The following is a 24,077-nucleotide window of genomic DNA, read 5'->3' on the forward strand; positions in this document are numbered from 1 at the left end:
ATAAAATTAATCCCCAATGCAATGGTATTGGGAGGTGGGGCCTAATTAGGGATGATTAGTTCCTGGTAGCTCCACCTGTATGCATGGATTAATGTTGTTTATTGCAGAATTTTTTTTTTTTTTTTATAAAAGACCATTTTTCCTCTTTGTCTCTTGTTTTTATTGCACTTCCCCTTCTACTTTTCTGGGTAGGGATGATACACAAAGATCTTCACCAGACATGGGTCCTTTAATCTTGGACTTCCCAGACACTGACTGCAACTATAAAAAATAATTTTATTTTCTTTATAAATTTCCCAGTCTGTAGTATTCTGTGATAGCCCCTAAAAATGGACTAAGACAATCATTAATAGAAATGTAACAGTCCCATGAAGTATATTGGGTCAGACAATAGGCAAGCATCCATTTGCTAGTCATATATTTAATTCATTTCAAAACAATCAAAAAAACTAAACATGAACTAAAACATAATGACAAGATTACATCAAGAGATGCTGTATGTTGACAAGCAATTTTAAAGTGTAGAAGGAAGGTCACCAAAAGAAAGGGGCGGGATGAACCACACACACCTCTCCCTAACGTTGTCATCATGTCCATTCTCAGGACAGTTCTCTTGTCAAAGAATGAAGGCAGCTTTCCACAAACGCATTGACTTCAAAACTCTTTCTTTTTAAAAGATGTGCTCTTGTACTATCAATTTACTTCTTCACAAATTCAGGCACTGCACTGAATTTGGCAGGGAAAAGAAGATTCCATCACAATCTTCACTCCTAGACTGTCAAGTGTAAACAAGAGGCCCACGGGGAGCTTGAAGAAGAATGTGCTCTGTGCCTTCCGACTGGTTTGCAGGGGTAAAGAACATCAGGTGAAGGGGTGATCACAACTCATAATATAGGTGCTGATGTGACTGTTTCTTAATGTCCTCCATGTGTTACAAAGGCTTGTTCAGCTTGGCGCTATCAGAAGGCGGTTGAAACTTTAAGAGGTAAGTATAGTGGGATGTGTTATGTCATTGGGGATACTCCCTGGAAGGTGACTTTGGGACCTTGGTCTCTTTACTTTCTCATTCCTGGGTGTCACGAAGTGAGCTTATTCCAACACATACTGTGCCATGGTGTGATAGCTCACCACCGGCCCAAAAGCAATGGGGCCAACAGACCATGGAATGAGTCCTCTAAAACTAAAACTAAAATGAGTCTTCTGAAACTCTGAGCTGTAATCAAACTTTTGTCTTTTAAGTCGACTATTTCCAGGTATTTTGTTGTGGTAACAGAAAGATGAGTAATGCTGATGCAAAAAAGGTGACATGGAGGATGTGCTAATTGAAAAATACTTCAAAAAAAGGATTAGAGGCATGAGAAAAAGGAATTTTCAGGACTATTCCAAATGAAGAAAGCAACCCAAGTAATAATACCAAGTGACAAGATGATGCAGAGGGCTTCAGGGACCGGTCAGAGTCCAGATTAAGTGGCAAGTAGTACACTTCACAGGGGAAGAGGGTGTAAGACCAATAGGACAGAACACTGTAGAGAGTCTGCAGTAGTAGACAATGTAGTCAACCAAGGTGGGGAGTGAGAGCTGAGTAACAGTGTGATAACTCTGGTGGTTGAATACATAAGGGTGGGGTTGTGAATACATGTGGGTGGGGAGCATTGGGAAGCAGGGACTCAGCTGGGACATCACTTGTCCCACAGAGCTCACACTGGTGGCTGAATAGGTGCCTGGAATGGAGAACAGTTTAGATGCTACCATAGTACTCCAGGCAAAAGATGATGGCTTGAATTTGAATTATGTTGATTATATTGGAAAAGAGAGAACATGGGTGAGTAGTTTTGAAAGCAAGATTGCTTCAGACTAATGACTAAATGCTGATGCTATTAACAGAAACTGATCCATGGCACAAAAAGGTATCTTTCATCACTTCTCCATGTCAATCTGTTTTCCTCGTCTCCTCCCTTATATATGCCTCCAGCTCTGATTTATTCTCTTCCAAGGAAAACTTGATAGCACATTTCCAACCTCTAATCCTGTTCTCCCTGCAGACTAGAGAATGTGAAACAGAGGAAGGGCCACCAGAATAGACATCAGGCAAATGGCCTATAATCCACAGGGCAACCACCTTTGCATTTCAGTGCTTGGCACAGGGCCTGAGACTCAGTAAATTTTGAATAAACATTTACTGAATGAACAAATGATGAAGTTTCTTTATACTTCAGTGCAAATTAAGATGAATTAGTTTTTAGCAGCTCTGTCTTCTTCAAAGGGTTCATTTTAGATTCAAATATTCTCCCTCCTTTTTCTCCTTCTCTTCTTTGGAACACCACCACCAGCTAAGATTTGCAAGACACTTCCTGTGCTTATGTCAATGTGATTAGCAGGCACATTTGTCCCAGTGAATTGTGGTTGAGGACTGTTTCCACAGCTGCCATTTGGCAGAGTCAAAATGGGTAACTCACCTGGATACCACCTCTCGGTGAAAATTTCAAGAGAGAAGGAGATGATAAATTGCTTAAGCTGTCTCTAACAAAGCTTTTCTTCCCCAAAGAGGTCTCCTAACAAAACTGAGAAATTAACCATGTTTACCTTACTCTTAAGCTAGCTCCCACTGCATTCCCTGAACTGCTTGTCTTTTGAGGATGAGAATAATGGAAGGAGGCTGCAAAGAATTGCAGAATACAAACAGCATGCTGGCATCAGGTCCCATGTTTCATAGAGCCACGAGGAATGTGCTATAAGGTCCTTACTTAGCATCTGGATGGCCATCTTAAGTGACAGCTGCCATTTTAAGGAAAACAATTTGCTTTCCTGCCCAAGGGCCTTTCTGAGAAAGGCTCACCACTCCCACATACCAACCCAACCCTTAACCATGCTCATGGGCTGCCACTGCCCAACCCACATCTCTGTGTCTACTCTGAGATTACACCGTCTACCCTAGCCCCCTCTATGTGAGGTGGCTGGGGTAGTGGTGTAATCCAGGTTCATGAGCATTTCTCTTTGTCAGATCTTTCACAGATAGAAAAGAGGTTTGGGTCCTGTACTTCAGTTCCCACCACATATATCAAAGAGTTTCAATATCTGACTCAATCATATAATTTGACCTTCCACGATGTCCATATGATCTTGTCTATCACCCTCCTGCCCAAGGAGCACAGGCGAGTTTGGGAGCAAGCTAGAAATTATGTTGATGAGGTACATCAGACCTCCCCTTCCCATCCCATTGGCATTGAAGCAGTCCCTGATCAGGACCCCAGTTGGGATTATAATTTGCCTAGAGGAGTAACTAGTAGAAACCAATTTATTATTTGCCTCATGGTAGGACTTAGAAAGGCAGCCCATAAGGCTATCAATTATGAAAGGCTCCAGGAAATCTTACAAGATAAGAATGAAAACCCTTCGACATTTTTAGGCCACCTGACCAAGGCTTTATTACAATATACTAATCTGGACCCTGAAACTCCAGATGGGAGACAACTACGAATGACCTACTTTTTCCTCCCAGAGTTTTCCTGATATTAAGGACAAACCTTAATATGCCTCTTGAGGGGGCCCCTTACTCCCCAACCTGAGGTTCTGGAAGTGACCTTTAAGGTGTATAACAAGAGAGACAAGAAGACCTAGAAGCAGAAATATCAGATGATTGCTCAAGCCTTAGCATCTGTCCCTGGTTCCACTGGCCCATGAAAGGGTCCCTCGGGACCACCTGGACACTGTTTTAAATGTGGTCAGACAGGTCACTGGGCTCCTAAGCCTTGCAAACCTTGGGGCTCTTGTCCTAAATGCCATCAGAAGGGACACTGTCCCCAAGCCTATAGTGGCCCCCGGCCATCCGGCCCTTCTGGTTTCCCTCTCCAATTCTTAGGACTGGCTGCAGAGGACTGGTGAGGCCCAAGTCCCCATCACCTGACCCCTACCACCACTCCATGGGAACCCAGGATAACAGGATATTTCAGGTCAGCCTGTCTCCTTCCTCCTAGACACCAGGGCTTCATATCCAGTCCTCAAGGAGTTTTGTGGGCCTACTACTCATTGGTAAACTTTACCAACCCTTACAGACACCTAGCCTTGTTTGCACTTTTGGCTCTCTAATTTTTACCCACTCCTTTTTGGTCATTCCACAGTGCCCTGTTCCCTTATGGGAAGGGATATCCTCACAAAGTTGGGGGCTATGCTTTCCTTCTCCCCTCATAAATACTCCCCTCATAAATCCAGACTTGCCTTCTGCTCCCCTGATCCTCATCCTTACCTTAGGACTATCCCCTATTCTGTCTGCCAGTGCCTTCCCATTACCCCCTTCTGAGGTGGACACTTCTGTCTGGGATGTTTCAAGTCCTCTATCACCTCACACCACAAGCCCATTCACATCCGTCTCAAAGAACCCCTCCATTTTCTGACCCAGTCACAATACCTGCTCTTCCAACAAAAACTCCTAGGCGTACAGCCTGTCATTCAAGACCTCTTGTGAAAGGGATTCCTAAGACCTACTCATTCCCCCTTATAACACCCCCATCTTGGCAGTAAAACAGCCTAATGGTTCCTACTGCCTTGTCCAAGACCTCCACTCCATCAGCTCTGTGGTTATACCAATCTATCCTGTGGTAACCAATATTTATACCCTTCTCTCCACCATTCCTTCCGGGACCTCTTACTTCCTGGTACTAGACCTTAAAGATGCCTTCTTCTCTATTCCCCTCCATTCTGACTCTCCAGACGTTTTCATCTTTACCTGGACAGACCCTGAGTCTTATAACTCCACTCAGCTGACGTAGGAAGTTCTCCCCAAGGGTTCCAAGACAGCCCTCATATCTTCGGATAGACTTTGGCTAAGGACCTAGCATCCACACATCTCACTCAGTCTATGGTGCTACAGTATGTTGATGACCTCTTTTTTTGCATTCCCTCCTTTGAGGTCAGTCATCAGGATACCTGTAAACTTCCTAACTTCCTTTATGCCTGTGGTTATAGGGCTTCTCCATCCAAGGTACAGCTTTCCTTGGCAAGGGTAACATACCTAGGCCTCCTCCTGACCCCTGCACACAAAGGCATCACGGTTGATAGAAAGGTCCTTATTGCTAATATACCAACGCCCTCTACTAAGGAAGAAATTCTCTCCTTCCTAGGTATGGCAGGATTCCTTGGAGCTTGGATTCCTAACTACTCTATGTTGGCTAAGCCTCTGTATGATGCAGCCCAGGCCCACTCTCTGAACCCCTATTGCACTCTGTTACAAAGCCCTTCACCAGGCTCCAGCAGGCCCTCCTCTAGGCCCCTGCTCTCCATCTCCCTGATCTCAGAAGCCCATTTCACCTTTACATAGCTGAAAAGCAGGGATTTGCTTTAGGGGTCCTCAGACACATGCTGGAGCCATCCTTTGCCCCTGTGGCTTACCTGTCGATGGGTCTTGACCCTACTGTTGTGGATGAGCCCCTTGCCTACCAACATTGGCCACAGCCTCTCTACTCATTAACGAGCCAATGAAATTCACCTTTGGGGTCCCACTCACCATCCTGGCTCCCCATCACCTAAAGGAGCTCCTCACCTACAAGTGCTTGCATTCCTCACCCCCCTGTCGCCTTTTATCTCTACAGGTTTCCCTGGTGGAAGATCCCAGTCTTACTTTCCACACATGCTCACCTTTAAACCCTGCTACTCTCCTCCCCACTCCTCAGGACTCTTCCACCTCTTCTCCTCTGACCCATTCCTGATTGAAACTCTGGAGGAGCTTCTTCCACATCCTTCCCACATACAGGAAGGCCCCTTGCTCCAGGCACCAAACACGTGGTTCACAGATGGCTCCTCCTTCCTTCAGGAGGGAGTTCATTGGGCAGGGTATGCTATAGTCTCTCTAACCTCAGTTGTGGAAGTGGCGCCCCTCCCCAATAATACACTCAATCATCAGGCTGAACTTGTTGCCCTCAACAGAGCCTTCACTTTGGCAAAGGGAGCCCCCTCAATGTCTACACTGACTCTACATACGCTTTCCACATACTTCTCTCCCACTCTGCTATTTGGAAGGAGCACAGATTCCTTACCACCAAGGGAACTTCAATTACCAATGCTCCCTTTATCTCCTCCTTCAGGCCTCAAAGCTTCCCACTGCCATTGGAATCTCACATTGTCAATCCCATCAGACGACACCTCCTTTGTGACACCCAGCAACAACAAGGCAGACTGAGGTGAGGGCCACCGTCCTCCACCTGCATTCCTCTGCCTTGCTAGTCCCCTGACAGACTCTTCCCCACCTGACACTCAACAGATGCTTTCCTTCCTTCACAACCTCTTTCACCCTAACACCTCATCTTTAAAACAATTTCTCACTTCCCACCTTAAACTCTCTCCAGAGGCCCTACAATTTCTTTCTACCCACTCTGCCTCCTGTGAAATCTGCCCCCAAATCAATCCCACCTTCAATCTCTGCCCACCTGCCTTCCCTTTACACCAGGCAAGAGGACATCTCCCTTGCTCTGATTGGCAGCTGGATTTCACCCATATGCCCCTGGTCAAGCAGAACAAATTTCTCTTGGTATAAGTTGATACCTTCTCAGGATGGGTTAAGGCTTTTTACTACTAACAATAACTGTGCTCCTACAGTGGCCAACATCCTCATTGAACGTATTCTTTCCTGATTTGGCCTCCCTCCTTGTTCCAGTCTGATAATGGTCCTGAATTTGCTTCCCATGTTTCACAGTCTGTAGCTAAAGCACTCAACATCTCCTGACATTTTCATGTCCCCTTCCATCCCTAGTCCTCTGGCAAGGTGGAACAAACCAACCAGACCTTGAAGAACCTACTCACTAAACTATCCCTTTAATTATACTTAGATTAGACTAAACTCCTTCCCTTGGCTCTTCTTAGGTTATGGGCCCTCCCAAAGAAGCCACTCAACATCTCCCCTTTTGAGCTTCTATATGGACAGCCTATCTCCCTGCTGTCTATCACCACCCTCTGATTCTCCACTACCCCTTGATCCTCATCTTGTCTGGCCCCTTCTTACATACATTAGGAATCTTCTTTGGCAATACACTAATGCTGTTCAGGCAGTTCTGCCTCTTCCCTTTCTCTCACTCTGTCTCCTGGCAACATGCTACATTTTATCTCCCTCCACCATAACAGGCCCTCCTTTTCTTCTCAACTCTCTGCAAAACGGACTGGACCCTATCAGATCATTCTTACCATGTCCTCAGTAGCCGCCTTGAGGGTATCCTATATTGGGTTCACAACTCCCATTTAAAATGTTTGTTGTCTGCTCTTTTATACATTGACACCCTCAGGCCCTCACAAGCTACATTTCTCCAAGGCCAGAACCCTCAATCTTTCTTTGGTCTCTAAGGACCATGAAGACATTCCAGAACCATGAGTACCATCCTTCCCTTTTTTATTTTTGCCCTCCTCCCTTATTCTGCACTTACCTCCCAGGGGGTACCATTACCAGTAACTACCATTCCAATTTCTAGGAGACTTAGAGCAACTTTCTCAATCCATATTAACCATACAATCCTAGCTTGAATCTTTAGCTGCTGTGATTCTGCACAATCCAAGGAGCCTTGATCTTTTTATGGCCACAAAAGGCAGACTTTGTCTGTACCTACAGGAGGAATGCTATTTTTATGTCAATCAATCCAGTAGAGTAAAGGCCAAGATTAAACAACTCCAACAGGACCTTGAACATTGGAAACAACAGCTCTCCTCTACTGAAGGATGGCAGCTAAGTAACCCCCTTCACCAGTGGGCACTTCCTTTCCTGACCCCTCTCCTTGTCATCGGCCTTGTGTTAATGCTTGTCCCCTGCATCATTAGATTGGTTTAAGACAGATCCAAAAAATCTCTAACCAAACTATAAACCAGCTTTTGTTACAGGAATACCAATCCCTCACCAAAAATTGGGGCACTGGGGACAGCATTCCACTACCAGTCAACCTCCGTCATCCTTCCAATGACATCATGCGCCCCTAAGGAGGGATTCAATTGCCACCACTTCCCAGCAGGAAGCAGTTATAGAAGATTGACCCAAGTCCCTGTTCCCTAAGAGACCCAAGAAAGAGGGGAATATAAGGTCCTTGCTTAGCATCTGTATGGCCATCGTAAGTGACAGCTGCCATTTTAAGGAAAAGGGTTTGCTTTCCCACCCAAGAGCCTTCTGAAAAAGACTCACCACTCCCTCATACCACCCCACCCTTAACCAGCCACATCAGGACCTGCCCAGCTCTGATTCCTGAGCCTGCCCCATAAAAATCCCAGAACCCAAGCCTGTTTTGCCTCTCTCTCCTGTAGAGAGATGGACCTTTATTTGTCAGCTCTGACAAATAAGTTCTCAGGTGTATCTCTGCCTGGTCTCCTTCTTTCATTTACTCACTTACTGGTCTCTCGTTCCTCACGTTCCCTTCAGGTGCCACAGAAGTGACTGTCTTTGAAGGAAACTCACAAAGATAATCAATTTCATCGCACAGGCAGACACTGAGGAATTTGTCAAAACGTCAGGGTTATGGATAGTGTCAATATATTTGCTTTTCCATGCATTAGTCTTCTTAAAAGCCTATATCTAATGTGACATTGGACATGGTCTTTTTATTCTCATCTCAGATTTCTGTTAGAAAATAGTATCTGCTACCTTTTTTGGGGGGGAGGGGTGTTAACAAATTTTATACATCAAGGATTTCCATAAAAGAGAGCCAGGACAGACAATTGTGTGTATGTTTATTTTAGAGAGACTTGAGGTAGCCATAGTTAGTGAAGAACAAGCCCATTCTTCCTGTGTACTAAGCTGCAAACCCAGCTGAAAGGGGAATTATAGAATGTAAGATTGGCATACGACAAATCCTTGGGCTCTAAGAAGCTCTAAGAAATGTCCCTCTGCAATTTGTCTTCTTCCTGCACCCACAGGAAAATGCTCTGAAGTACAGTACTGGTTCCTCTTAGGATATAACCCAGTGTCCTGTTTGCACCGTGAAACTCCATCTGTCCCTAGAGAAATGTGACCCCGAGTTGTCATGGGTAATTGGTTTTATGCCAAAAGACTTGCATGGTTAATCACTCTAACTCAGAAATCGCTTAACGTACTATGGGAGGCTAAAGATGATCAAGTCCCACTGAAGTGACAGAGCATGTGTTGCTACCATCGTGGCACTGAAATGGTAAGTTTGCTTGTCCGCCATTCACAGTAAGGAATGACAGTCTGTTTCGCCTCAAGTGACTTTTGGGGAAAATGAGAGAAAATGTTTTAAAAATATGTTGAGGAGAATTCTTAATACAGGAACTGGTCAGGTATATAAAAAAAGAAAAAATACTATGTGAAATATTCATATACTGAGCTGTTAATTACTGTGGTTTCTTTAGATTTTAAGGAAGCTCTCTCGTTCCCTTAGGATAATGATGCTAAATAGGTATCCTCTCTACTGCCTTCTGCTCATCCTTGAGGCTATTAGGGAAGAGTCTTCTCCCAACCCCATTGCTTCCTCCTCTATACATAAGTAGCTAGATCTGTCCTCTGCCTGGAATGTTTGCCTTGAGGAAGGATTTCAGGTTTTCTCAAATAATGACATGAGAATATTTCAGACATCATTTTGGTACTTCTGAAGCTCTGAACTTGGATGTGGATATGTGTCCTCTTCCATTATCAGCCATGTAATCTTGGTCAAGTATTTAAAATTCAGTGTCACATTCTTCACTATAGATGACCATCACACTCACAATTATAACAGTCAACCTTTAATAAGTGCTGGCTACTGTTATAAATTCTTGATGTGCATCAACCCATTTTATCTACTCTATAACTTGGAGGAAGGTATCTTAACTGTACAGAGGAGGAAATTAAGGACTAGTCAGGGTTAATAATTGACCCAAGGTAGGATGACTTGAAACACATGAATAGTCTCCTTTCTTCTCTCTTTCTGCAATTTGCATATCCTCACACATATCTCCCTACAAGCCTGAAACCACCACCATACATATAAAGAACAGAGCACACTAGTCTACTTTCAGATTTCTGCATTTTTATCTAAATCACAAAATATACACTTACAGTTGAAAATTGGTCATGTTACATCTGTGCAGTAACTGTTGTCGTCTTGTTTCTGGCTCTCTGCATCTAAGTCAGTGTCCTGTTTTCATTGTAAAATACTGTATGTTTTTGGTAGAGCACGTAGCTCTAATAAAAGAGGATCAGCCTGAGGTCAGGAAGTGGGGGACTAGTCCAGATCTGGAACTGACTTCAACAAAAGATCCCTGGGTGGGTCTTGTATGCAGTGCCATCATTTAACCTTGGTTTTCCCATCTATAAGATGGGATTTGTAACAATTATTTTAATCAAACTTACTGTGGGGATGAAATGATTCAATGAAAATGAAAGTAACTAGAAGCATTTTTTTTTCCAGTTGACAGCAACTAATCTCACATTCCTGGAAAGAGGTGAGTTCTTAAATTGCATAGCTATACCCATCTCTGCTAGGGAAGGTAAACCAGCTATAAGATTTATTCACCATTTGCAGCTTTGTTCAGAACATCATTGGTTATAGTGACCAAGGCTATTGCCATTTCTGGCCATGCTTCAAGGGGTCATTTATAAATCTCAACTCAGTTTACAGTCTCTATTTGGCCACTGGATAAACTACATTGGAGAGCCAGTGGCTATTATTGGATTTAGTCCAAAAGGTTGGAGATGAAAACAAATCTGTGTTCAGAGTAGCTATAAAAGCACAAGTAATACCATCTTCGTTCTCATAAATAGAGAAACAAGATTCCTGAAAACCCAAATCTTGCAGAGTGGCTTTGTTCAAAATCAAAGAGCAGGACTATGTTTGGCGGCCATATTAAGTCTAGCTTAAACTATGGGAGAGGAAAGGAGAGAAAGAGAGAGCAAGAGTGAGGGGTGGGGGTAGATATTAATCACCTATGTATCTAAATACATAATCCATAACATATGCTGGAATCCAGAGAAAAACTTCCTTACCAGTCTCAGCATAAACATATTCAGTCAATCAAAAGAGGCCAAAAAGTATGATTTCAGACTTAACTTTTCATTGTGGAAAATAAAGAGAAAGTAACAATTAGTCTTTCAGAAGAGAAATACAGGGATTCATTCTCTTACAAAGGTTTCAAATGATAGTGACTATTTCTCTCCCATTTCTCCTTCCTGCCCTTCTTTCCTTTACTATTCAGTGAGCAAAAATTCTAATGCATGAAAAACCCTCCAAATTGCAAGTATTTCAAAATGCAGTTTTGTTCAGATTAGATAAAGTAGCTCCATGGTATCACCATGTTTTTTTTTTTTTTTGATAATGTGAAAATGGAATTGCATCAATCCACTAAGATCAAAAACCCAGGTCTCACTAGCTGACAGGGCTTACCTGCAGGCTGAGACCAATGAACACAGCAAGGCCCCAAGTAGAATCCTCTCTAGCATTCTTCTCTATGAGGCTCCATAACTAGGAACTATTCATAACAGACTTGTCTTGTTCCTACTATAATCTTAAGGTAGCTATGCAAATTAACAAGGGAGTAAAAGAAACCACAGTAATGGGCAATGGAGTTTTTTTAAGCAATATCTATCACTTAGCCATTGTTCTGGCTGTTACTGTAAATGCCATAAAAGAAACATCAACCACATGCCCAGAGTTCATGGATTGAATTCTGAACAGTTTGATTCACTTGCTCTGCACTCCACCATCACTTTTCTCTCCATTTTACCTGAATGTCTAGGCTACCAACCTTCCTGTCCACCCAGCACTAAACTTTCTGGGCTGCCTGGGCTTCAGGCAATCACTTTGGGCCTCCTCTTACTCTTTTATCTTTTCTCCTTCATTTTTGCTGACTATTAATAATGCTTCTGGACTAGTTCTTCTATTAGCCTGGTCCTTTAGACATTCTGGCCCTCCTGAACCAACTCAGACCTACCCAGCCCCATCTAATCAGGCTGGATAAGGTGGATCTGAACAGAGTATTTCAGCAAGTAACAAAATTCTTGTGAACACAGTACATCCAAACTACTCAGTCTCCTAGTATGGGGTTACTGAAAGTCAAGGAGTTAGATCTTTGGCACGTTTTGAAAGTTGCCCAAATTTATCTCATAAGTGAATGTCATATCCACATATGTTTCATTGATGTTTGCCTTTTTAGTACATATAACATAGGATCCCTTCCCTCAGTTTACCATCTAGATTTCAAGACAAGGCACACACTAAAAGTTTAAACAATCTGGTACCAAACCACAACAAAGATAATAAGACAGGAGATATCACAGGGAATGTAGTTAACTGCTGAGAGGCTTAGTGCAGGCTGGAGGAGAAAACTGTCAACTAAAAGTTCCACTGCATGGGCAGAGGAAGGCAGCTGGAGCAGGTTTTGGAGAAGACTGCATTAAGAGTAGGGAGGTGATACATTGTCCAGAGAATGAAAACCCTGGCAGTGTGGGATGGTTCTGCAATACCCAGCAAGGCATTGTTCTAGGTACTGGTTTCATTGTAGAAATTTTAGACAGTTTTTTGTCACTGTATCCAAAAATCCCTGTCAGAAACCACTTAAAGGTGGAAAGATTGATCTGGGCTCAGAAGATTCTATCCATGGTCAGCTTGCTCCATGGCTTTAAGCACCAGTGAGGCAGAGCTTATGGTGGAAGAGTGTGGCAGAGCTCATGGCAGGCAGCAAGTGAGAGGGCAAAGAGAGAGGGGAAGGAGCTGGGGACAAAATAAATCCTTCTAGGCCATGTCCTTAGTGTCCTACTTCCTCCAATTTGGCCCTACCTGCCTGGAACAGATTCCACCACCTCTCCATATTCAGCCATGATGCACTGATGAGATTAGAGCCCTCTTGTTCATTATAATCACTTCCAACAAGCCGCACCTCTGGTCACTGTTGCACTGGGGACCAAGCACTTAACACAAGTCGTTGGGGGAGACTTTATATCCAAACCTAAACAGATTTTAAGTCTGAAGTTAAATTGAATTATTTATGCCTTTATTTTTCCAGAAAAGGCAAAATCAAAGCAACAATCACAAAACCCAAATAAATAAAAAAAAATATTTATGACCACAGGAACTCACATTCCCTTTTCAACACTTACACCAGGCACAAGAAATAATTTGTTTTGTAAATGGCCTTTGGAGTGACTTAGTATTTGGTTTTGTTCTACTAACTAGCACTTCACAGATGAAAAGCAGTAAAGTATTGTCCTTGGAAATACAGAAATTGCTCAAGTACCACTAGATTGTGGCCAGATTGCTGCTTCATCTTTTCAACACTTCCACTTTTTCCATGACTCTGTAGTCCTGACCCTACAGACTTGATGTTTTTGAAGTCTGCCTCTGCTTTTGACACATCCTGTCTTGTTATGAGCTCAGTTATTTGATCTCTTATAAGTCATAAATATTCTGATATTAAGATCTCCAAAAATCTGCTTACCTGATGTGAGCTTGGAGCAGCCCTTTCAGAAAGATTCCTCAGTTCCTGGCACACTAAGGATCATCATCCTCTTGACTTCTTTGATAATGAATTCTTAAGATGAACTGGAGTTTTCCTTTTACTAGTTCAGTGTTCTGGCTGGAGGACACTCAGCAGCTGGGCACCATTTAGTTCTACTCTTCTGATTTTAAAAGCAGAAGTTTGTGTAGCTAATAGATCTGGGAGACAGTGTGCCTACCAGTCCATAATTAAAAGCAGTTGGTTTTAACAATATAGGTAATAAAAAATGTAATGCAAATAAGACCAAGCACAGCTGTGATAAATGTGTCTTACCCAGGGTATTGCCAGCAACATGATCTGATCTCACAAATTCCACTACTGGGTAGCATCATAAATTCAGAGGGATGTGTTAGCAGCAAAGGGCAGGGGGAAACCTGCAAAGGAGGAGTTTGTCACTAAATCATGGCAGAGGTAAATAAATATCTTCCGAATCTAGATGATCATCCTTTCAGAAGGTGGCCCAAGGGGACAGATTTATTCACCCTGCATTGAAAGCCACCAGAACCAGAAGAAACTTGATCTGCAAGTGTTTTCATCAGGTGGGGCAAAGGTAGTATAATACTATTTTTCAGTATTTTCTCAGAATATACTATTTTATTTTATTTTTGCACATAAAGTTGAAACCTTCCAATTATACTTCAAAGTATTGTGATTAGTATAGATTTTTGTAAAGATCAAGGCACAAATCAGTAGGGAAAAGCCTGTGTCAGATTAGTATCCCAATTTTTGGTGTAGGAAATTTATGGTCACCATAAGCTAGCAAGTTCAGGCTGCGACCAGGTTGGCCTGAGTGAAAATGAAGAGCTCCTGCTCCTGACTTTATGGTATTCTAGCAGGAAAGAAAGAATAAAAAAAAGAAAAAAATAGAGAGACTGAGGAAGTTCTATATTTACTCACTCCACCATCATCTTGTTCTTGCCATTATATCCATGACAAAATACATGATTGTAATAGTCTTATTTTATTTTGCTATTCAGTATTACAGTTTATAAACTGTTTTCATGCATATTAGTATAACACATATACTAGGGGGATGATAATCATGACACCCCATTTCACAGGTGAGGAAATTATGGATAGAGAATGAGAGAATTGTGCCAGGTTGCAGGGTGAGTAAATAATGGATCTGAGCTCTCTGCCAGATCATGCCTTCCTGGGAGAGGCTTTGTGCCATCCACTCTCCCACATTATTATAGGAGCCTCAGAGTCTTCCTAGCCCAGGGACCAGTGGAGAAATAATGGGAGAACAGAAAAAAGATGTAGTTGCTGTGCAAATTTTCAAAGACCCAAGAACCAAATTGCTTTGAACAGTAGGAATAGTTACAAGACTCATTTTTAGGAATCAAGAGACCTTAACACTAGCCAAAGGGAAATCGCACTTACCTAGATTAAGACACTGTGTACTTTTTCTTTGATGCACTCTCCACAAGAGAATCTAGATTTAATTGTGTGATCGCTTAATTAAGTCTGTCTCCACCGATAGGCAGAAAGTTCCATCAGAGCAGGACTTTTATTTGCGCTTTTGCACCGCATTTTATCCTCTCATCTAGCACAGTGTCTGGCACTCAGTAAGTATTAATTGAATGGTTGAATGAACAGACTAATGAGAGGACCAAGACTCTAAAGAATGATGGAGAAAAAAAAAAAAAAAAACGACTTTCAATTTAAAATAAGGAATCTCATGTTAAATAATGAGAAGACTTAGATGGGCAGTCTGTTCAACACAACCCACTTTTTTTTTTTTTATTCCGTATGTTTCAGAATAGAATCACATCAGCGTGGCCTTTATTTTCAGTTGCTGGCACCTCATTATGGGAGATCAAAAAAAGCCAAGTCTCTTGAGGGTGAGAGTAAAGGAAAGAGTGGGAGAAACAGTAGCCTGATGGAACAAAAAATAAAATTCCTGATATGATAGAATAGCCACAATTATGGAGAATGTAGCTTCCCAAAATGTGCAGTTGGAATCAGTCATGATTACCATCGCTTCTGGGACATAAGCCTAATTCCAAGCCTAACAAGGCATGCACGTACATGGTGTTCTTTGGATTAGAGTTCTTCAGCTTTCTGACTGTGTCCACTTAAAGATGGATAGCCCCATTTCTTGGAAGATTCCAGAGTCAGGGAAATAGGCAAAGCTTAGCAGTGGATCTTCACCCTCAACCCTGACCTCATTAGTACTAAACTAACCTGAGCCATGTGTGTGTGATTCCAAGCTTAGCCTCTGCATTTTATCTTCCTTCTTTCTTTTGTCTTCACTCAAGTTTTGTAAAGGTCATTGTGAGGTCAGGTTAACATATGCAGCATCTCAAAATGGTAAATGGCCTGTAATGAGGGTAACGATTGCACACACTCAGCACCTCTGATTTCTTGTAAAGGAATATTAGTTGCTAACAGCCATAGAATGAACATTCCTGTAAGAGTTCAGATTTGTTTCTATTGAATACCAAGTTTCTAACTTGCTGCTCTAAAATCAGGTGGAATTTTTGCTTTGAAAAGGAAAAAAAAAACAATTTATACATAAGTTCGAAATTATCAATATAACCTTTTATTTTTAACTTTAAACAATAGGTTGGGGGAGAAGGAGTTGATTTTCCAAATGCAACTGGCAATGCAAGAAGAGTCTTATTGATAGGTGCTTCCACTTTGCACATTCTCCAGTCTCTGCATATGTTAATGTTAACAAGGGAAAAAAATGCCCTAGTAGTTAAACATTAACCTGGGTCTTTAAAAACCAGGTCTTCTTCAACCTTAGGTGCATGCTTTTTCTCCTCTGGTTCATTGTTCTTCAACTGTCTCTGTGCTATTCCCTCACCATGTGACATATTGTCTCAGGTTTCCATTTTAAGGACTCAAAATGTATAATTCTGATTTGATGCATAGTAGGAGTTCCAAAGATATTTGTTAAGTAACTCAATTAACAGCAGAGGCAAACCCTCAAAGTTGCTCAGCATTATGCTCCTCTCTGGAGAAATTTGCTGACATAAAAAATTTTCCCTCGAATTAAGATATCAGGTGCACCATTACATTCAGACTTGAACAGAGCTCAAATAAAGACATTGTTCCTTCATTGCTCCCAACAAGTGCCCCTTCCATATCTGGAATGCCAAATCTTGCTCATTCAAGTTTTCTTCCAAGACAGATTCTAAATCTTCATTAATGTTTATAAAACATTTTAAAATGTTCCTGAAAGCCATTAAGGAATGAAATGCTACTAGAAGTTCTAGCCCAGCTGGAAGTCAAGTTCATCAAATATCTCCAGGAAGAGTTCTCTAGCTAATTGGACTTTTCTTATTTTCAGACACCTGCCAGGAATTTTTTACATCCTAGGTTCTTAACTACATTGTAATTTCTGGGATTTGGTTTTCTTTCTTTCTAGAAGATCCCAGAAATCACCCCCTTGTTTGTATTTTAATCACTGCTATGAAATATGGTAGCAGGAGGAGTGAATGAGGATTTGGAGGGACCATTTTGAATTTGAGTCCTCTATAATAAAGTTTTTTCCTTTGGGTAATAAATCCTACTAACGCAGAAACCAGAACCCTGGTCTATTCACTGAGCAATTGGAGGGAATCTGCTCGATGTTACTACTTCTAGTCATAGAAAATAAGCATTAAGGGACAATATTAAGGCATCTATAAGATGCCACAGTGCAAATTGAGCTCAATCTGATAATCACCTCAAGAAAAAATAAACCTAATTTTGCATGTTCAAGGCTGTAGCTGATCTCTCGCCCTGTGGGTACTAGAGCAAATTTCCTGATATTTCCTGTTGGTCACCCTTTGCCTCATTAAAAGTCTATAGATCAATGAGCATATGGAATCATAAGACGGTTCTGTCCTAGGAAAGGCAAATTGCAGCCCAACTTCAAAGCAACACACCTGACCTCATGCAAAAGCATTTCAGTTTATTACATTGCATGATTGTGTGTTTCAATTTATTACACTGATGACTTACCTTGTACTACTCTGTGTTCAATTATGTATTTCCTGTTCTCATTACAGACCTTCAAACGACCACAAAAATATATTCATTTAATGCTTTTTCTCTTCTTTTAAAAATTTTATCACTTAGAAAGGAGGAAGAAAATGGTTTGAGCCTCAGCTCTGGGTATAAACTCAGTTTGATTCTATGTACTTAAATTACTCAGATAATTGGAGCAAAGAAACTCTTTCACCTGAAATCGGTGAATAGTAGCTAGAAAAATATACTTGGGGGTCTTACCTATCTAGATAGTCTGCATGTATTAACATGCCCAATATGTAGCAGAATGCAAAGGAGCATAATATAAAACATTTGGGATGCAAAAGAGACCAAATAGACAAAAAGGTAGGATTTTGTAAGGAGATGGGGGCAATGATTTGAGAAACATGTTCTAATTGAGAATCATCCACTTTCTTTCTTTCTTTCTTTTTTTTTTAGAGAGGAGAAAGAGAGAGAGAGAGAGAGAGAGAGAGAGAGAGAGAGAGAGAGAGAGAGAGAGAGACAGTTTTTAATATTTATTTTTTAGTTTTCAGTGGACACAACATCTTTATTTTATTTTTATATGGTGCTGAGGGTAGAACCCAGCGCCCCACACATGCCTGGCGAGCACACTACGCTTGAGCCACATCCACAGACCCCACTTTCTTGATTGGTAATTTCGCAAAATCTTATTTGTGAAAAAAGGAGATCTGTAGTTGCTCTTCATTTTAAATGACATGACTTTTTTTAAAAAAAATTTTAAAAGCCTAAATTCAGCAATGCTGATTAAAGAAGATATTTATAATGAACCACATGAGTCGGTGTTTTCTCTCACTCTGTGGAGAAAGAAACAACGAAAATGATCTAGGCTTTGTCTTATACTAAAATAGGTCTTTCCAGTGGGTCATGACTTAAGAAACAAAGGCTATGTCTTGTTCCATCCCCATAACTCTCTTTCTGAAGTTTGAGATCTATTTATTGAGGACAGTAATGAGTGATGACTTAAATACTAAAGCTTCTAAGAGAAATAATTCAGTTATGTTCATTTACCCTAAAGAGGAAATGAATGGAGATGACAGTGAATTGGGACTTTCCACAGTCTGAGGTTCCTAGTCATTGACTGAATCCATAAAGGCAGCTGGTTTTTCCTGAGATCCTGTCATTCCTCTACCTACACCTCCTCCTACCATTACTGAGGTTGGATAATACTTACTCCTAGGGACTGTTAGCTATCCTATCTTGAGTTATCCATTAGAAGTTCTGATCTTTCTACTCTTTAGTGTATTATCACTTGCCTTTTTGAATGCCATTTCATTCTTCCCCCAAATTACTTTATCCTTATTTATCAAAAGACCATGCATTTGGCATTTTTAAATTGGAAACAAATGGTATTATCACAATAAGAACACAAAATTATTAGACTCGTTACTAGAGTCATTAATTCAGAGCAAAAGGTTGACTATGAAAAACACTGGACAAGCAACCAGCAGCTTAGGTTACACAATGGCAGGCAATCTATTTATTTTCCTAATTCTTTTCACCAATTTAATTCACTTTGGTATCTTGATGCATCCTAAAATCCATTTGTCATTTGTTTACTTCATTCCTTGTTTATTTACCTGATAAAAATTTATGAATGTCTAAAACATTGCTAGGTCCTTTGCTAAGTGCTAGAAATATGGAGATTTAAAGGGAACACTTCTTGACCGGGTCTTCTGCTAATGTAAGGCTCCTTGAGATTGCTGTCCCCTTCTAATTCTGACTTGTCCCTCTCTCCCTGGGACATCAGGAGGAATAAGACATGGAGTTTCTGGATTCCTTTTTCCAAGGTCATTGAGACAAACACACAACATTGCTATTATCCAGAGCTTCCTATAAAGCTCTTTTTCATCTGGCACCAAACTCCATTTCATGTTCACCCTGACTTCAAGTAACTATTTTTGATTTAAATCATTCTCGTTCTGATCCCCTTTTTTCAACATCACAGAGCTATGCTTCAGCATCACCCAGCTGTGCCTCTTCTTTACCACCTTCTTGAGGTGAAACCCTTTCAGTGGTGTGCAAATCAGGAAAGGCAAAGACACGATCAGGAGCCGCCTTTGCTGAGAAACTCTCCTCATTATAAAGGCATCTGATAACCTATTTTGAAATATAAAACAGTCCTTTCAGACTGCAGTTGAAAAACACAGAATTTTGAGATTTGTCTTGAACGCCTCCCTTCAAGGGCTGCTTAATGAATTCCTGAGTTTAAAGGGAGTCAGAGAAGAAAAGTCTCCTCTTTGCTTTTCCTTTGTTCCCTTAAGAAATTAAAACGCATTCTGATTTATGGAGGCCGTTCTAAGGCATGGGTGTCTAGGATCCCATTTGCCAGTCACATCTTGCAGCGATGGTTCCTGGAGCCATCTGCAGGGAAGGACCCTGTGCCAGGCGTTCTCCCACCAAGAACAGAGGGCACAGTCAACTTAGGATGACTCCAGAAGAGTTCATTTACAAAACGTCTAACTATAAACGGTGCAGGTGGGGTGTTAGGGAGCCCCAGGGGGTGGTACAGGAACCTGAGGCTGTCAGCAGCCGCTGGTGTTAGCTCCAGGCCTTCCAAGAGGGGGAAGAGTCCTGCAAGTAGGCTGCCTGGAAAGGTGGAGTGACTTTATCTGGAGGGGAGCAGCTACTCCATAGCGACCTTTAGGAAAAGGAACCAGAGAAAACAAGTACATCTTCCATCTCTAGTTTATGTTCTCCTTTGGCTGAATTCACCTTAAATCTATTGGGCTCATGAGTTCAGCAAAGATGTCCCTGGAGGTCAGTTTCCTGGGGTACAGATCAAGGCAAAGAGAGGTGGAAAGTGTATCCAGAGGGTCCAGTGGAAAGTATCTGCCACAGCAGGAGGCATGCTGTTTCATTGTCACCTCCCCAGGGGACCCAGGAAGTAGCTTCCACCTCATCTCCCTGCTGTAGGATAAATATGCGTCCTGGTTTGCTCAAAACAGTGTCCATTATGTTTCTTGTATATAATTACGAATAGTGTGTGTTTTTACTCTCAGAAGTATCTTGATTTAGAGAGTAAATTTCATGTGTGTCCTCCCCTGTTTCAATTTCTTACCTGTAGGGACTCTATGCCCCAAGCTACCAGGGTGTCCCTTTAAAATAGAGAAGAATGGAATCTTGTGAGTCACATGTGTTCAGAGTTCTGGCAGAGCTTCCCATATCACTCACAAAACACAAAACTCCTCCCTGTAGCCTCAAAGGCCCAAGTCCTCTGCCTCCCTTCTGCCTTTCGGATCTCATCTCTTTGTTAGTTTTCTGTCACTGCAACAAAATGCCTGAGATAGTCAACTTTTAAGGAAGAAAGGGTTATTTTGCTCACAGTTTCATGATTGGTTAGCCCATTGCCTATGGTGAGGCAGTACATTATAGCGGAAACACTTGGTTGAAGAAGCTTCTAACCTAATTGCAGCTGGGAAGTGAAAGAGAAGAGGAGTTATGTTCTCAATATCCCCTTCACAAGCATACCCTAAAGACCAAACTTTCTTCCAGGGGACCCCTTCCTCCTAAAAATTCCACCACCTCTCAATAATGCCTTGAGTTGGGGACCAAGCTTCAATGCATGGACCTTTTGGAAACATTCAAGATCCATATGGTGGCCACAGACTTCCACCTTCCCCTGGTTTCTTCTGCCCCAGCCATGCCCTGGGGCCTTTGCACTTGCTTTTCTGTGAGAAAAGCTCTTCTCCAATTGCATTCTTGTGTTTCCTTTGTTTTTGTAATTAAAAAATCACCTAGGAAGAAGCCTGGGACCACCAATTCTATGTTCCTGCCCACAGTAAAATCATTCCACACACCCAAGCTTGCTTTCATCTTGACATTTCATATCATCTGTATATTTGTCTATTTTCTACTTTTCTCCACTAGAAGAGAATAAGTTTTCTATGAACAGATATATTTCTTTTTAGAAATCATCATAATTCTAGAGTTTAGTAGATTGCCTGACTTTCATTAGATGTTCAACAAACATTTCTTGGGGAAATCAAAACTATAGGTATAGAAGATAAGAGCTGGATTTCAATCCATGAATAACAGAATGATTTTTAAGTGTCATTGAACTAACTAAGGAACTGAGGAATATGTACTGTATAAATTCTAAGGTATAATGCAAACTAAGGGTGATTATGAATGTTCTTTTCACGGTCATCAGCATACAGAATGAATACACAGATTAAACTATTTCTTTTCTTTTTTTTTTTTAAAAGAGAGAGTGGGAGAGAGAGAGAGAGAGAGAGAGAATTTTTTAATATTTATTTTTTAGTTCTCGGCAGACACAACATCTTTGTTTGTATGTGGTGCTGAGGATCGAACCCGGGCTGCACGCATGCCAGGAGAGCGTGCCACCACTCGAGTCACATCCCCAGCCCCAGATTAAACTATTTCTTGAGGTTCTTTTATTCATTTGAATCTTTGATTATAAGCATTATATATTTTGAACTTAATTTTCTTAAATTTATTAAGAATGTTTCTGATAAGGAATCCCTTTACTGCATAAATAAGTACTTCATTCTTTTAAATATTCATGAGTCATACCGAGAACATGGGATTTTATGTTTGGTTTCTTCATACCCAAAGAGGATGAGTGAATTACACCAGATCACACACCTAACCAGTGTTGAGTACAGTATTAATACATAAAGAAGTAAAGATTGCATTTTAAAAGAGACAAGGGATAAAGTTTGAGATGAGAGAAAGGCTTGGTTTAAGAAAATTGTCATGACGGTTGATCTCACTGGAAATGACTTGTGGGTGTGTATTCTCTCATCAACCTTGTCGTCTGGGAAGAGATTCATTTCTTTTTATCCAGCCAACCAAAAGGTGGCAGACTACACAACACAACATTTCACCTGCCCTAACATTTGGGAAAGAACACAGCATTCACTTTATATTATTCACATTCTCTTTAACAATATAAGGCATTTCACATATGCAAAGATAATTTTGAAACCAAAGCCATGGTTGAGCTTATTACAGGAAAAGAATCTATTTTCTTGTAATATTATGTTATGGTTTAGATATAAGGTGTCCCCCAAAAGATTATGTGTGAGATAATATAAGACTATTCAGAGGTGAAATGATTATGAAAGCTGTGGATTTACCAGGTGGTAACTCTAGGCAGATAGGGTGTAACTGAAGGAAGTAGGTCACTGGGGGTTTGCCTCTGGGGTTTATATTTTGTCTTTGCTTCCTGGTTGCCATGTTCTGAGATGCTTTTCTCTACCACATGCTTCCATCATGATGTTCTGCCTCCTCTTGGGTCTGAAGCTATGAGGTTGACTGATCATGGACTAAACCTCTGAAATGGTGAACAAAAACAAGCTTCACCTTCTCTAAGTTGTTTTCTTTAGGTCTTTGTTCCCAGTGATGCAAACTTGATGAAAACATTATCACTCAGGGTTTTTAGTCACTCCATTTTCGAGTCATATCTAGAGTTTTTCAAAACTCAGAAATGACTAGAAAGTCAGAATAAGGAAGGTATGAAGGGCCACGAGAAAGCACCTGGGTGTGGTGACAACTCCAGCTTCCATCTAAGCCTCACAGGTATGATTTTTACCATTTTTTTATGAATGAAGATGTGGAAGCCCAACACAATTTCATAACTTGTCCACAATGACTCAATAATTCTGATATTTCATAGGGCCAGGAGGGATTTAACCCATATCTGTCTATCTCTAAAAGCCATGACCTTTTACTTAGACCATTCAGCTTTTTCATTCCCAGACTTACAGAACTAAAAGGACATTTTATTACTAGGGTTTAAGCCAAGTCCATGCCCAGGCTCTACCAGCTCAGGGATCTAAAGCAATTTCAAAGAATCAAAGTTAACTCAATCGAATTTAGAACCAATTTGTTTCCATTCTCTTGAGGAAGAAAGGTGTCAGCTATTACCATTTCTGCCATCAGACTTTATCACTTTCAAAGGGCCACAACTTACCCTATTCTCATCGAATTCTTGAATTCTTAGATTTTTCATTCAGACCTCAAGGTTTTAGAGGCACAAGATTTTTTTTTTTGTAAAACACATAACTAAGACTATTCTCCCTCTTTCTCTGTGTGTGTGTTTATAAACATATAAAACAACTACGTTAGATTTTCTTTTCTAGAGTGATATTATGGAGTAAGACATTGATTAATGCACATCTTTCCCTGTTAAATAAGATATATTCAACAATTTTTCATCCTTCAAAAGATTCTTGAGCATAGAGCATTTATATGTCCACAGATCAGCTTTGCAAGCCTCACCTTTCCTTTTCTAGCAGGAAATATATGATTTACCTTTAATAAAAAAAGTCAATATCCTTGTATGTTTCAGGAACATACTAAGTTTGATAAGTATTTGTTAGTACCACCTGCTATGTGCTCAATGGAATGCAGGAAGAAGATTATGATATAATCTGTGACCTTTAGGGAATTTTAATGTCATACAGGAGCCAGGAAATACACTCACATTTGACAAATTTCTATTTTAAAAAGTCTGCTTGAATGTTCACATAGCTCATAGCACAATAAACTCTTTGGAGGCATAGAAAAACTATGGACTACAAATTAGCAATACCTGATGCAACTCAGTTCAATGGCAAAATATAGGTCAAGTATGGCTTTCCTGGGACCTCAGTAATGTCTCT

This window comes from Callospermophilus lateralis, chromosome 2 (genome assembly GCF_048772815.1).
Source record: "Callospermophilus lateralis isolate mCalLat2 chromosome 2, mCalLat2.hap1, whole genome shotgun sequence".
Lineage (NCBI taxonomy): Eukaryota > Metazoa > Chordata > Mammalia > Rodentia > Sciuridae > Callospermophilus > Callospermophilus lateralis.